This window comes from Bidens hawaiensis, unplaced genomic scaffold (assembly GCF_021521415.1).
Source record: "Bidens hawaiensis isolate Kalapana, Puna unplaced genomic scaffold, B.hawaiensis_p1.1 tig00027297_1, whole genome shotgun sequence".
Lineage (NCBI taxonomy): Eukaryota > Viridiplantae > Streptophyta > Magnoliopsida > Asterales > Asteraceae > Bidens > Bidens hawaiensis.
Window position 1 is genome coordinate 109,107 of NW_027494405.1, and position 16,627 is coordinate 125,733.

The 16,627-nt window shown below is 32.9% G+C and overlaps 1 pseudogene; it reads left to right on the forward strand.

Moving 5' to 3' along the window:
* The first annotated feature begins 2,847 nt into the window (after positions 1-2,847).
* LOC143575093 (IAA-amino acid hydrolase ILR1-like 4) lies at positions 2,848-16,297 on the forward strand (annotated as a pseudogene).
* Positions 16,298-16,627: the final 330 nt, after the last annotated feature.

Below are 16,627 nucleotides of genomic sequence, written 5' to 3' on the forward strand. Positions count from 1 at the left end.
AGTGTACTTAAATAGAATTGTGCTAGTGATAACTCGAGGACGAGTTAGGATTTAAAATAATGTGAATAAGTTTGAGGCATTTAAGTAAATAAACAATGTTTATAAAATTTTCCAAGTATAAAATAGCCAAACATATCAAACGAGTTGACCTCCCATGAGCTTTTCATGGCAATTTGAATGACCCAACTAAATAAAGCAACATAAAGTTTGTGAATTGGGCCTCCCATGAGCGTTCCATGGCAATTTGTTGGCCCAATTAAAATAACGAGTAACAAACAATTGAGTTGGTCAGCCCATGAGCGTGTACATGGCGTTTAACTGAGCCAACTAATTAACGAATTATCAAATCAATAGAGTTGGTTGGACCATGAGCGTTACATGACATTTAACCGACCCAACTAAATATCGAATCAACGAATCAAATAGTTTAAAAATAATTAAAACACAATTTTGGAAGTTTTCCCAAATTTAGCCACGAACCACCGTGAATTCGGTTTTTATAAAGGAGTGTAACCGTTTAGCCAGTTATGTTTACCACGCAACCGTTTAGCCGGTTACGTGTACCACTTAAAGTTACGGTTGTACGACATTTATCATACCCCCATGGTTCAAGGTGAAAGGGCAAAAACAAAACACGGGAATTCTTAAGGAATTTCCCAAAATAAAAGGCAATCTACTAACAATAAGAGGATTTAAAAATATTTTAATAGTGAGGCATAACCTTGGAATTTGTGTGTGTGTGTGCAATAAAGAATAAGACAAGATAGATAAAATAATTATTCTAATTAAGCTGTAAACAATTAAATAGCACATAAGGCAGTTCAGATAAGCACGTATAGGGTCCTACCATATGACTAGATAATTTCTAATGACCTATCTTATAACCTTCGGCTCTGATACCAATCTGTCACACCCCAACTTAAGGCGGAAATGCCGGGGCGTGATCCGATTGCTCACAGCTCGAAGATACTATCATAATATAAATATGACAATATCTGTAAGTTAATTATTTTATTCAAAGAATACACACGATATCCAAATATAACAAAATATTCCAAATAAATAAATATGATCCAAACAAGCTTAAACTATGATTTTCTTTGTTAATTCCTAAGGTCTTGTCTAGGTGTCCAAACTTCAATCTTCAATACAATGCAACCTGCATATGCGTAAAAAATGGAAGAGTTTGTCAACAAAAAGTTGAGTGAGAATATCACAAGTTTTGCATGTTATATAACGAAATAAGTGCGGTAAATGTAATCAAACCATAAACAAGTATGTTGCATGTTTTGTACGTCGTCTTTATCAGGATATTAATGTAATAGTTTATTATTATAGGGGTTTTAATGTAATTATGCCATTCACCTAATTGTAAGACACATTCGTTACTTGGGTCACATTCGTATTAATGTAAGTCCCATCGTTAACCCAGTTTAACAAATGGAACATAACGAATGAAGGCTATTCGCTATCTTTAATGTATTAACGAATAAACATGTTTATTCGTTAAGTAATTGTAACGAATGACCCATTCGTTAAGTCTATCTTAACGAATGAGGTCATCCTCTATATATATCCCCTGTAATCTATTCTAATGTAAGAGTTCTTATTATCCGATTTCTCTCTCGTTACTCTGCCAAAATATCCTCTCAATACACACACCTCACACACTTAAAGTAATATAGCCTAATCGCATACCTAATGACGAATGTATCATTATAATCACAAGATCTAGATCCTTATCATGCTCTTTCAAGTGGTATCAGAGCCTCGGATCTGATCCTCGATGCTATTCGTTGTTTAATTGTATCGATTCATCAATTAGTGAAGTAATTTCATCATGAATTGATCAGTATTGTAGTTCGATTGATTTCTAGTGAAACAGAGCACCAGTCTTAACAGTATTTGAACGAATAGAAGTGTAATTAGGATTAGATATAATGTAATTGTGGATGATTATGGATATTTGAGGTCAGAATTGAGTTGAATTGGATAGGTATATCGAGTGAATTGAGTTTTGAATTGTGTGGTTAGTGGCGGTTGATTAATTGGTCAATTGAGGTCTGGTTTGAATAGTTAGTGATTTCGGACGAACATAGGGAGGTTCGGAATCGAATTGCGAACAGATTGATATAGGTTTTAGGGTGAATAAGTTATATTTGGACGGATTTGAAGTTTGGTTTGAATTTTAGACACGATGAAGATTTGAATACTCATTCGTTACAATGAAGACTGATTCGTTAAGTCTTAACTGCCCATTTGTTACGTTTTAACTGCTCATTCGTTAAAACTTAACTGCTTATTCGTTAAATTCTTAACCATTCGCTGTTCAAATTACATTCGTTAAATCTGATTCCTTATTCGCTTCAAGCATACACAATCGTCATTCCTCATTCGCTAAACTCATTCGTCTATACTCATTCATTATCCACTTTTGTTTCACTTCATAACGAATATCGATCAATTCGTTAATAAGCTCATTCGTGTAAATCATTAATGAATATCATTCATTCGCAATTCACATTCGTTACTGTTCTGACATTCGTGTGAACAGTAACCATAAGTTTTAAACAATAACAAGTTTGGTCCTTGAAGTTTAACAACTGTTTACTCATGGCTTCACAAAACGTTTCTTACTATGCATTAGCATCTCAGAATGTTTTAATGCAACAGATGCAAACTATGGACAATGAAATTGGCAGTCACAACAAATGTCCTAAACTGCTAAAACTATCAAACTTTGCTCGGTGGGAACCGAGGTTTCGTGCTCACTTGGGATCTGTACATCCTAGTAGCGTGCGTTTTCTCGATGACGTGTATGCGGCACCTCTGGTAGGTAGTGACAACATGGGTTGGACGCCGAAGGAATTCAAACACTATGAAGCACAAGAACTGAAAGATTATGAAAGTGAGACAAAAGCTTACTCGACTCTCACGATGGCTTTACCAGAACAAATCTTTCATCAATATAGTACTATTAAGATCTGTGCTTCATTGTTCACAACTTTGAAAACAAGAAGTTTGGGGAATACTCTCGAGAGTAAGAAGACTCTCGTAAAATTTCAATTTAGAAATTTTATTTTGATGAAAAATGAGACGGTTGAAGAGATGATTAACCGATTTAGTCATCTGATTGTGAAGATGTCAAGTGTTAATCTTGAGCCAACTGAAACAGACAAGATTGATACGCTGAAGAATGCCTTGCCCCCATCATATTCGACTTTCCTGTTTGTATTGAAAGAAAACGGTTTCTTTCGAAACACCGAGCTTACTGCTGTACAATTTATTAATAAGATAGAGGAAAGGGAATTTGATATTAAATGTCAAAATTCGTTGAAGGAAAATCAACACCGGCATTCCTCAAACCAAAATCCTTCAATTTATGAAGGAGCTATGCCAGCTAATCATTCTTCAAGTTCTGTTCCAATTAATGCGTTCTTTGCTCAAGCTCAAGAAGAAACTCCTAATGTAAACAATCTGCATAATGTATGATTTATGGCCAATGGAGTTAATGCAAGCACAAATTCTCCAGCTTCAAACTTGCCTAAAGTAAATCTTCAAGAGGCTGAACAACAGTTTGAATTTTTATGCGCTTTCATTACTTCGTATGAACAGCTTGTTGGAAGCAAGATAGCCACGAGTGAATTAACAGATGAAGACTATGATCAAATCGACCCTGATGATCTTGAGTTAATGGATCTCAAGTGGAACATGGCTATGATTGTCAGAAAAGTCAAGAGATTTATGCAGCGAACTGGGAAAGATCTTCCTACTTTGAATAAGAGGGTTGGATTTGATAAACTGAAAGTGAAATGTTACAATTGCGGGGACTTTGGTCATTTTGCCAAAGAATGCGATAAACCAGGAAAAGAATATTCTGGGCACACAATTCAGATAGATCTTCAGGAAAGAATTCATCTGGTGGGGATAAGAGTAAGACGACTTCAGCTGGTGGTGAACAAGATAAGTCTCCAGCAAATCAAGCTCTTGTGATAAATGAAGTTGTTGACTGGTCTCAACGTTTGTTGGATAAACAGGATGAGATCATCCTTCAGCTCATGTGCAAAGATGACGAATTGAAGAAGTTGAAAAATGATGAAGATGATCCGGATGGAACTGGTGGTGTAGATCAGCAACCGGGCGGCAGTTCTGCACCGTTGGCAGGTAATAAGACTGATACGAGTGCTGGTGGTGGGTCTGGAGATAGTAATTTGCAGATTGTGCCATATAAGGATTATACGAGAGCCAAACCGATTGATATTATTCCAGAAAATATGATTTTGTTTGTGGGGATGAATGGAATCGTGTATAGTATGGTGAATGCAGAAGAAGGCAAATTCGTAGATCATTCATTAACCAAAAGCAGATTGCCTTGCTTCTGGATCTAAACGAAGAGGAGGTTGACGTGTTGGGTAAAAGTGTGGACGTGGATATTGAGATGGAAGAGAGTACGTATACAGGTATTCCACGCGGGAATGTGTCTGATTTTGATGAGGTGGAGGTTGAAGACGTTACTGCTGAGGAGTACCCTGAGTTTTACACCGACAACAACAACAACGACTCAGGTATTCCGTTTTTCACTACTGAACACTTCGATGCAGCAGAACGTCGCTTGCATGAAAAGATAGAAAAGTGGAACAAAGCTGCTGAAATAAGTCACCTTACGGCGAAAGAAAGAAAACAGAAGCATGCTTTGGAGGGTATGTTTGAGCATGATATGCAGAGAATGAATAAGATGATCGAGGCCTTTCGATATCATGAAAAGGAGGAAGTGAAATTGGCCAAGGCTCGAGCATCAGCATACCAAATGAAGAAGTACAAGCCTGTCAAAGATGTAAAAGGAGATTTGGTGGCTTGGCAGTTTGATTCGGAACTTAAAGTATATATCGTGAAGTGGGCACATGGTATTTATTACTTCAAACGCCCACACGATATCTTATCTATGCCAAGGTGGGACGTTAGAACACTAGCCAACAAATCGTTCATGAATCGTGGGAAAGAACAGTGGGTTGAGTGGTTCTACGCTCATTTCTTGCATGAAACCCGTTATGGTTTCAAGTTCTTCAAGCCGCAGGTGTCGACTCACAAGTACATTGATGAGATTGATCAGCACACTAGCTGGAGGAAGATGATACTACAAGTAAAGCAGCCAAAGACAATGAAGAGGTCTCCGATGAAGACATTCCCTCAGAGTCTGTTCACCTCGTTTAATTATTGGTATTATGACAATCATACAAGTGAAGCGGTTATTGTATATGGCTCTGGGTCAAACACGAAGACCATACGTGTTATTGATCCAATGTGGTTGGTTAACTTATCTGAGTCTAATAACGATGCCTTATTTACAAGTCAGATCAGATTTGCTAACGTATGTGACTATGAACTTGCTATGCAATTCCAGAAAGTGGTTCGTGTCTGTTATGCATACAAGATTCACAGTTGTGTGGATTGGAAGACAAAGATGTTCCAGAGATGAAGATAAAGAGCTCGAGACAAGGGGGAGTTTGTTGATGCATATTTTGTACGTCTCGGTCTTTATCAGGATATTAATGTAATAGTTTATTATTATAGGGGTTTTAATGTAATTATGCCATTCGTCTAATTATAAGACACATTCGTTACTCCGTAACGAATGGGTCACATTCGTATTAATGTAAGTCCCATCGTTAACCCAGTTTAACGAATGGAACATAACGAATGAAGGCTATTCGCTATCTTTAATGTATTAACGAATAAGCATGTTTATTTGTTAAGTAATTGTAACGAATGACCCATTCGTTAAGTCTATCTTAACGAATGAGGTCATCCTCTATAAATATCCCCTGTAATCTATTCTAATGTAAGAGTTCTTATTATCCGATTTCTCTCTCGTTACTCTGCCAAAATATCCTCTCAATACACACACCTCACACACTTAAAGTAATATAGCCTAATCGCATACCTAATGACGAATGCATCATTGTAATCACAAGATCTAGATCCTTATCATGCTTTTTCATAGACCGTTGCCAAGCGAATCGGACGTTGGTCAATAGCATGAGCACCCAATACATGGGAATACGTTGGACCTCTCCGAATATACGAATGAATGAATTAATATAGGTAAGCATGTAACACACTATATTTGATTAAGTCACCCACAAATACACGTATGCATTTGTTTGATATATATATAGTATGAAATACGAATATGTACGCATATGTCCCCAAAATGTTTAGAAAAGTTGGTAAAATAGGGGAATGATAAACTCACCTTAGATTAATGACAAGCGAATATAAATACGAATAAGCGAGTCGTCCATTTTGGTATTACTATATGATTGTTTACACTAAATTAACTATGTTTATGTGCATATACGTGTAATTAAAGATTTGTCTAACCAATGTGATTTGCGTTTGAAAACATATTCTTATTTAATCTTTTGGCTCAAGCCATATGAGATTGACATCATTAATTATGGTACAAGTATATTTTTAAGTTATATATATATATTTGTAAGTTATTTATTTTAACTATTGATAAAATACGTAGGAATCTTTCACCTAATTATTTAAAGATTTAATTATGTAGAAGACTAACTAGTTTCAATGGAATTATTTGAACACAAGAGTTACAACCAAAGAGTTTGAGGTATATACTAGATGACTAGATACTTTTTTTATTTATAAATAATATTATTCTTTTTTATATACGGTTTTAAATTATGATGAAACATCTCCACATGTTTCTATAAGCTACAAGTATTTAAAGATTTGATTATGTAGAAGACTAGCTAATAGTTTCAACGGAATAATTTGAAGACAAAAGTTGCATCAAAAAGAGTTTGAGGTATATATACTAAATTATTAGATACTTTGTTTATTTCCAAATATAATTATTTTTTATATACAGGTTTTAAATTATGACATCATTTCTATAAATTACAGGTACTCATTACTATACATGTTTTTTTAATAATAATTAGTTGATATTGAAAATATATTTTTTTTTTCAACAGATGGATTTTGATAAGGGGCCGGACAAGCAATTTGGCTACTAGATGAAACACTAAGAGATCAGATAAGTATTTATATTTTTTGATTACTTTATAGTTTATGGATTTGTTATAATCTCATTATCTATTATAGGTGATAAACTTAAAGCACACTCCCTTTCATCAATTCAAGATTTTATAAACGAATAAATATTTTATTATATTATATTATGGTTGTACGTACCCGTTGTATATAATTAGCCAGTTGTATTTAGTTCATTGAAAACAAAAAGGTTCATGACTCATTGTGTAAATAATTATGAACACCGGTTTTGGGTTCCTTGCATTAGGTTGTACACAATTTTAAACACCAGTTTTGTGCCCGTTGTAAAAAGGGTATTAACACGGGTTGTAGCCCATTGTTAACCGGTTAGTTGCCCGTTCTAAATCTTTCTCAACAACGTTAGATCCGTTGTATTTAGTTACTATACAACGGTTTTTTAACGTTGTAATTTACAAATATATACACCGGATAGAGGCCCGTTGTAAAATTTCAATACCATCGTTAAGTGTTAACTACCGTTTAGATATAACACATCGGGTGTTGAACCATTTTAAATATCAGATTTCATCTTTTGAAACGCAACATATATAACACTTTCCAGACCGTTTCAAATATCCTAAATAACCGTTTAAAATGGTTATTTTCTGTACTAGTGACTCTAATCAAATGAACTCTAGACTTTGATGTGGTTTACCTTAGAACCTTACGGAGTATGTGGAAGGTTAAATGAATAAGTTTTCTATGAAAGACAGGTTCTTTTGGTAAACTTGGTGGGGGGAAATAAAGTCCCTTGGGCCCTTGGCTATTTATCTTTATAGATAAAGAACCGATCAAAACCAAACTGACGACGCCAACGTGGGATAGTGGAGGAGTTTTATAATATAGCAATGCAACGTAAGTAGGTGACTTGATTTATTTCGGCTATAATTTGGTCTTTGACTGACCAGTGCATATATATATATATATATGGTTAGAATGAAAACCCTTCCCACTTGTGAAAACTCTCGAAACTCTGTATTAACCGTTGATTGAGTTTAATTAATGGATGAGATTGAAAGATGCTTTTAAAGGTTAATCAAACAATTTTTTAATTGATAATTGTACTAATAAGGGTAAAGTTGGTATAAAGAGAATTCTCTCTCTTCCTGCAAGTTATGTTCTCTTTCCTATACAACTCATATTCAACTAGATCTTTCTCTTTCCTATTATTATTATTATTATTATTATTATTTCTTCTTTCTAAATCACTGGAATCATCATGGACACACTCTCTCTATGTATAAATCCTTCTCGGTAGTTTCTATGTATAAAAAAATCTGAATGTTGACGGTGCACAATTCCGGCGGCTACGGCTACGTTGACACACTCAGACGACGAGTAAGTTGATTTCTCTCTCTCTCTCTCTAATTTGCACGTCTGAAACCTAATCCGTTGTTTTTCATGAATCGCAGAATGATGACGGTGAAACCGACATGCCTTTTTCGGTCAAAAATGAAAAGGAGGGCCTGTTGAAAACCCACATGTCTTGGTACACGGTGGCGTTCATATTATCCCTTTAACTGATTTTGACTTTTTAGGAGATTGATGTCATGCTGTGAGAGACGGTGAGATTAATTTCACTAATAAAAATATTGATATATATCTTTTTGTTGGCCTTTTTAAAAAGGCTTAGGTTTTTGCTTAGTTTTTCAAATGCTCAAAGTGTTTTTTTAGTGAGGATTTCAAGTTAAAATGACATTTACTAGTATTTATGTATATACGAATTGTTAGTTATTGTTAACTATGAAAACAATTGTAAACGAGCATGTTTCGATATAAAGTTACTTATGGTTAGTGATAAGTTAAAGTACGTTAATTTACATATTTTAAAGTTTAAAGTTGTTTTTTTGTTAATTTACATATTTAACATAATTTTGTTAATTTACATATTTACATATTTTAAAGTTTAACTTGTTAATTTACATATTTTATGTAACTTTTTATGTAAATTTACATATTTTAAAGTTTAAAGTTTTTTTTTGTTAATTTACATATTTAACATAATTTTATTAATTTACATATTTTAAAATTTAAATTACATATTTAACATATATGTAACATATTTGTAACATATATATAACATAATTTGTAACATATTTTAAAGTTTAAATTACATATTTAATATATATATAACATATTTGTAACATAATTTACCTATTTAACATATATGTAACATATTTGTTTTTTTATCGTAGTGGGAATTCGGGTGACGCATTTTTTTCGGAACATGAGATTGTGGGCTTGTGCTAGCCAATGTTGTCTGTGATCACGGGCGTATGCACCCGTCTTTTGCCATTGAATAACGCCGAATAATCGAGTTGTATTCGTTGGTCGTTAAAAATAACATACTGAACAACTAATTTATTTATTAAAAACGTGTTTTGCTAATTAATAAAGGCCAATAAAAAAAAGGCATGAAAAGGAAATAACTTTGTGGTAGTATAAAAGAATACGGACTTTACTGTTTTGTTTTTATAATATGTAGATTGAAAATGAAAGATTGAAAATCAAAACTAAGCAGGAAAGATTAAAAAACAATAAAATATATAAAAATCTAAATGAATCATTTAGAACTTCAATGAACCTAAAATATTAATTATTTCTAATTATCTTCACTAATCATCTTCATCTTTATAAACCATGAAATAAGACCTAAAAATATTTGATTTAATGTACTTTGGACTTTTCAAATGGTATATTAAAAAAAATAGGTGTAGACTTATTAATTTAAAATATTATATGCTCATTATATGCAAGTACATTAACAATTAATAATGTGATGTCAGAAGAGAGAAAAGTGATACACTAAAATTCTCATAATATCCTTTTGGATGCAAAGAAAAGAAATGAAAGGTAGGAGATGTGAATGATTGTGGTCCACCCATTGAGTTTTCATAGTTTTCTTAAGTGGATAGGGATTTTATTTTAAACATCTCCTATATATATATATATATATATATACACACTAGCTTTAGAAATCCGTGTATTACACCGTATAAATTCATGTATAAATTACAATGAATAATTTAATACAAATAAAATAAAAGACAATTAAGTCTTTTTATATTATATAAAAAATTTATTACAAATATAGTCGTTTTATATCATCAAATGCATTTGAATTTTAAATCAAGAATGAGTTATTCTACAATCGGCATACAATAATGAAGCAACGTCACTGAAAGCAACATTTAAAATAATGAGACCTTTAGATCTGAAAAATGTAGTTAAAGTCTTTCACAAAAATGTTTTTACTTCATACCCTAAACCATAAACCAAAAAATTACTAGATTTTCCTTTTTGAACAGCTTTCATGATATATCTTATACAAAATATAAAAAAATAGAAAATTTGTTTATGATTTTTAAGACTTATTAAACATTGAATATTTGTAAAAAGTAAACAAAATTATTATAGTTTTTTTCAATATGAATATGTCTTAAGAATTAAATGTTAGTGCACTTTTTAAACATAAACTCTTTTATATACATTTTAATTTTAAAAAAAATATCTTTATTATATATATTAATATTTTTTTATATTAAGTATGTTTACAATATAATTTATATCATTAATAATTCAATTAATGGAGATTGACCAATTAATACGGTATGTTGAATTTATAATCAATATACTATACTTAGAACCAAGATATTTTTTTTCTTTTTCATCAATAGCTAGAAGAGAAGTGATTTGGGCGAGAATTTAATAGTAAGAATTAACCTCAGAATATCATCTATACAGAATTATTTTATTTTATTAGTATAGGTAGATATGAATACTTTAGTTGGACTTTAAAAAATCAAAACCCTAGACTTTGATAAACCCCTTAAGCTTGAACCCTGGAACTTATCTTTTGAAATTCAAACTGCTAGACACAATAAGCATTGTTCACTTCTTACTTATTTTTCTGTGCGAATTTGCTTGCTACGTGTCTCATGAGATTCTGCCACATTCAAAAAGAGAAAGAAGAGAAACACAGGTATCAACACTTCTCTGAATATTCTCTGAAAATAAGGTTAAAAAAGATGCCAAACGCCTACAAGTAAAAAAAAAAAAGTCCGATGTGAAAAATACAACAGGCTGTATGAATAGCTTAAAAAAGCAGAGGCAAGCAGCGTGCGTGCAAAAGAAAAAAAAAAGGGGGGAAAGAAAGAAAGAAAAAGCATATATAAATCATAATGAAGTAACTGCGCGCTAACTATTTTCCAAAACTCCAAATGCTATAGGAGCTAGGAGGGTTAAAAACAACAGGTCATTTTGGCTAGCTAGTACAAGAATTGGGTAATAACCAATTCACCAATTATTTAGAGTTAATTTAGTTTAATTTATTTAATCCTACTATAAATTAAATATATTTTAAATAAATATGTCAAGCCCGGTCAGATTTTATACGACCAGTTTTTGGTTAAAACCGCAAACCAAATTGTTCCATACGGTTTAAAAGATGACCATGGCACTAACTTGATCATCATGTTGGACAGATTCACGGTTTTTAATTGAAGTATGAAACCTCTATGTCAATCTAACATATGGACAATTAGGACCGAACTATACTACGGGAAAAAACAATGAAATATATCCGTTCGTCATCCTCAACGTGACCGACAAATTCACACATTAAGCCAAATTCATTCGATATTGACAAACCAAGTGTCTGGAGGACCACTCATCCAATACATCGTATATACTCTGTCGAATAATGTTAAAAGTTATATTGAATTGTTTTGTATTGCAGTTTTATTCCATAATAAGTATTAACTTAATATGCATTGTATCTAAATCTATTCTCTCTATCTATATGTGTGTATTCTCTTACTCTCTTATTTCGGACAATCTATCATTTGTTGAGATCATTAATAGTTACTCGCTCACTCCAGAACCAACACACATCATAATCGTAACTTAGATAATATAACCCCTAATTAATCCATGCAAGTGTTACAACCCAAACAAGTAATACTTCAAGAATGACACTTTGTGTGTTTTATATTATTATGGTTGAATATATTATTAAAACAAGGAAGGGTTTAATAGTATATAATAGACCATTTCAAATAATTGACTTTAATATTGACATAAATAGAGTTGATTATGGGAACTTTACCTAATTATTTAACATACATTGGAAATTATATAGAAGTTGAGGGTACCTAAGTGAAATTATAAATGCTTATTTAACTCCATTTGCAAAGAAACTGAAAATTCATTCTCCGAACTACCACTTAAAAAAATATGAGATATTCTCGTTTTCATTTCAGCTCTCTTGCAATCGTCACAGTAATCTTACACTTGGACCTCGCCTTCTCATCATCACACGCATCCGAACCCGCAACCCATGTGAACCGTGATGTCTACGCTCGCCTTGGTGAGCAGCTTTTCGAGGCAGCAAACTCCCCGCATTTCTTTCACTGGATGGTAAACATTCGCCGAAAAAGTCACGAGTAACCAGAACTAGGGTTTGAAGAATATAAGACAAGTGAACTAGTCAGGTCCGAGCTTGACAAGCTTGGCATTGAGTACACGTGGCCGGTTGCGGAGACTGGTATTGTTGCCACCATTGGTTCTGGCAAAGAACCTTTCTTTGCTCTACGGGTTGATATGGATGCTCTTCCAATCCAAGTACATATTTTTATCTTAATTATTTATTTAATTATATATACCCTTTTCTTTTGTTTGTTTTTTTCCCAAAGTTTACGTTTGGTGTTTATATACTACAATTTACTTCACTATTATTCCAGTGTTTTTAAATTGGGTCCTACGATTTTGTGTATAAGCTGTTGCCGTATACTATTTTTTCTTCATAAAGTTGGATTTTGGAGTTTCAAATGCTACGATTATTCATGCATGTTAAATTGAGTCCTATTATACAGTCTATTAACTTTGGTAGTCGATAATTTGGTATCAACAACACTGGACCAACCTCTATTTTTTTGTTTAGTAATATAAATGTACCAATTTTCGTCCAAACATGTTTATACTTGGTGAAAATTTATCTTCTATATCTGAAAATTTAAGTGAAACTTCACCACTGATCAACGATACCACCTTCACAATTATCATTTAAAAGAAATTAAAATCAAAATAAAACTTTGATGCAGTGGTTGCAGATTATTACCCCCCCCCCCCCCCCTGTATCAAAATAGAACATCATAATCACTATTGATAAACACGATAAGATGGTGTGCAAATAAACTGTGAACATTATGTTTTTTCCAAAATAGACGTTCGCTTTTGTCTATTTTACATTACACTTTCCAGTTTTAAAAATATATAATTGCTTAACTTATTAACTTTTTGAAAAAGCCAATACGTCAATAAGTTGTTTTCGAACTCAGTCATAAACCTGCTCTATTGCTCTATAATTCTTTTGGGGTTAAGAGTCTAAGACGACTGTATAAGTTTTTTGTTTTCTCTTTTGTTTTGTGTTGGTACCGTACCAATATTATAGGGAACAAAACCGATATCAATTGAATTCTCGCAGTTACTCGTTGCAACACACAAGTTGAGTCCCACCAATTATATTAATGTATATTAATTTCTTTACCTTAATTATTTATTTTAACATATAAACTACTTTTTCCAACTTGCCGTTTGGTTTTGATTTTGGTTTTCTATGTATTAAAAACTAAAAAAAACAAACCGAATTTATAGATTTTTATATTTGATTTTTTTTTATTTTAAGTAATTTATAAGAATTTAGTAAATACTACAACCAAAATAGTTTAGCCTAAATCTATAATTATGAATATTATTAATTAACAAAAAAGATTAAGACACAAAATCGTTATTTTGGGCCATGCCAGTTTCAATTTTTTTTCCTAGCCAAATATTTCAAACTCAAATGGCAAAATCGAAAACAAACCACATCCAACGACAGAAAAAACCAAAACAAAACGATTTTCAAAATTTTCAGTTTCTGGTCTCGTAATAGTTCAAAATCGTCTCAAAACCAACTCTTTCACAACCTAAGTCCTATCGATTTATTTTAACACAAATTCTATTTTATTCCTAAATTTTGTGTTTCATGTTTAAACTTTAAAGGAGAATGTATGTTTATTTTTTTAAGGTATTTGGTTTCTCTAAATTGGTGTTTCTTATCAGGAATCAGTCAATTGGGAACACAAAAGCAAGATCGACGGAAAGATGCACTCTTGCGGTCATGATGCTCATACAACGATGTTACTAGGAGCCGCTAAGTTGCTCCAAGCCAAGCGGCATGAACTTAAGGGCACCGTAAAGCTAGTTTTCCAGCCCGCCGAAGAGGGTCTCGCTGGTGCTTACCACACGCTAAAAGATAGTGCACTTGACAACATCAAAGCCGCATTTGCCATCCATGTAGTGCCACAATTAAAGGTGGGTATGGTGGCTTCACGGGCCGGTACGATGCTAGCAGGTTCAGGAAGATTTACAGCCACCATTAAAGGCGCTGGTGGACATGCGGCAAACCCACATTTATCTAGAGATCCGGTTGTGGCTGGTTCGATGGCGGTTGTTGCTCTTCAACAGATAGTATCTAGATAAACCAATCCACTCGATTCCAGAGTAATATTCTGAGTTTGTACTTAACACCTTTTAAGTTTTAGAGAATAGCTCTCTATCTATATATATTAAAAAAAAAATGGGTTTGGTTCTAGCTACTTTGAGTTCTCTATCTCTATATATAAAAAAAATGTGGAGAACAGTTCTCTGTCTCTATAATTGTTTTATAGAAGTGTGTGTGTATATATATATACACACACACCTACACGCTTGTTAAACATAGGTCAGTCTTTGTTTTAAGGTCCTTTTTTGCGTCGGCTATTTGTAGGTTGTCACTGTCGGACAATTTCATGGAGGCATGGCGGATAATGTGATTGTTACAATTTCAGGAACATATCGAGGTTTGTCTTTGGAAGGTCTTGATCACACAAAGGCAAGAATTAAGCAGGTAATTAAATATGAGAAATTTCAAACATCCAATACATTACTAGATTTATGGAGAAATGGTGATAACCCAAGATGAAGTCGATCAGCTAGAATTATGAAAAATGTTACCTTTAGTGTGTTTTGTTGACCTAAGTATATATTGTAGTACTCCTTGGGAACTTGCTATTTCTTAGACCTAAATTTAATCGGAATTTCAAATGAAACATCTAGTGTTCTATTTTCTTACACAAAAATTTAATAAGAAGTCACACTTCGGTCCTCATGGTTGTTTTTGTCGGATAATTTAAAAATCATTTTATTTCGGTTTCTTCTTTTTTTTTTTCTCCTTTTTCTTTAGTTGTTGGCTGTCACTATGGATTTCGTTCGGTTTCAACTTTTCCGCTTAATCTTTTGGCTTCAAAACTTTGATGGAAAAACGCCACCAAATAATTAATTTGGTGATCTGCAACGTTAAGGATTAAGTTTTTACTTATTTATAATTAACTCATTGTTACAAATTTGGATATAAATCATTTTTTGCTATATCATTTATTAATTTTTATAAATGACTTAAAATCGAATTTTTTTGTGTTCTCCATTTATGTGATTGGGTTCTAATCGACTGTGCTCGATATTTTGTTGTTAACAAAACCGAACCGAAAAATAGCTGTTTGAAAAATGTAAAGCGGAACCCTATACGCTTCACAATGGTTGTTTGCCTTTAGATTGGTTATTCCAGTTATAGTTAGCTTATTTTGGTTTCGCAAACACCCCTTACACTTCACAAGTGTGATTACACTATAAATCAAAAATCAAGTTGGAAGGGAAATCAAAAGCAAGACTAATCTAAAAACATATTACTTTTTTCAAAATTTTATAAAGCATACATACACCTATAAGCGTATGATTTCAGGTTATTGAGATGCAAGCCAGTGTTCACAAATGCCAAGCTGAATTGGATTTTAGGGAGGAAACGCCGCTTCCATACCCGGTAATGATAAATGATAAAGGGATGTATGAACATGCAAAGATGGTGGCAGAAATCATATTAGGAAAACCCAATGTGCACTTGATGCCTATAGTAATGGGAGGTGAGGATTTCAGTTTTTTTGGACAGAAAATGCCTGTTACCATGTTTTTCATTGGGACTGCCAACGACACATATACTGTACCAGAAAATTTACACTCACCAAATTTTGTTATTGACGAAGAGGCTCTTAAGGTGGGGGCGGTATTTCATGTTGCTGTTGCGATTTCTTACTTGAAAACCTATGAAGAGGGTGTGGAAATTACCACACATGATGAGTTGTAAAATTTTTGCTTATGAATATGAAAAATAAGATGGAGCTTGATTAACTACTTCAGAGATGTTGGTGCATTATGGTGTGTCAGTAGTCTAGAGGTTTAATGTTCGTCTTGTCTGTAATAAACAATAGTTTGTGTTTTGTGTTTGACGGGTTAGGAATGAGCGAAGTTGTGAGATAAGCGAAGTTGCAATAACTTCGCCTATTATGTAACAGGCGAATATATGTAGTATGTAAACATATCTTCAGCCTAGGGTTTTATGCTAGCTGTTCATTTCAGCTGTAAACTTGTAAAGTACTATTGTCATGTATTGAAAGATAAAGTGTTATTATTCAAT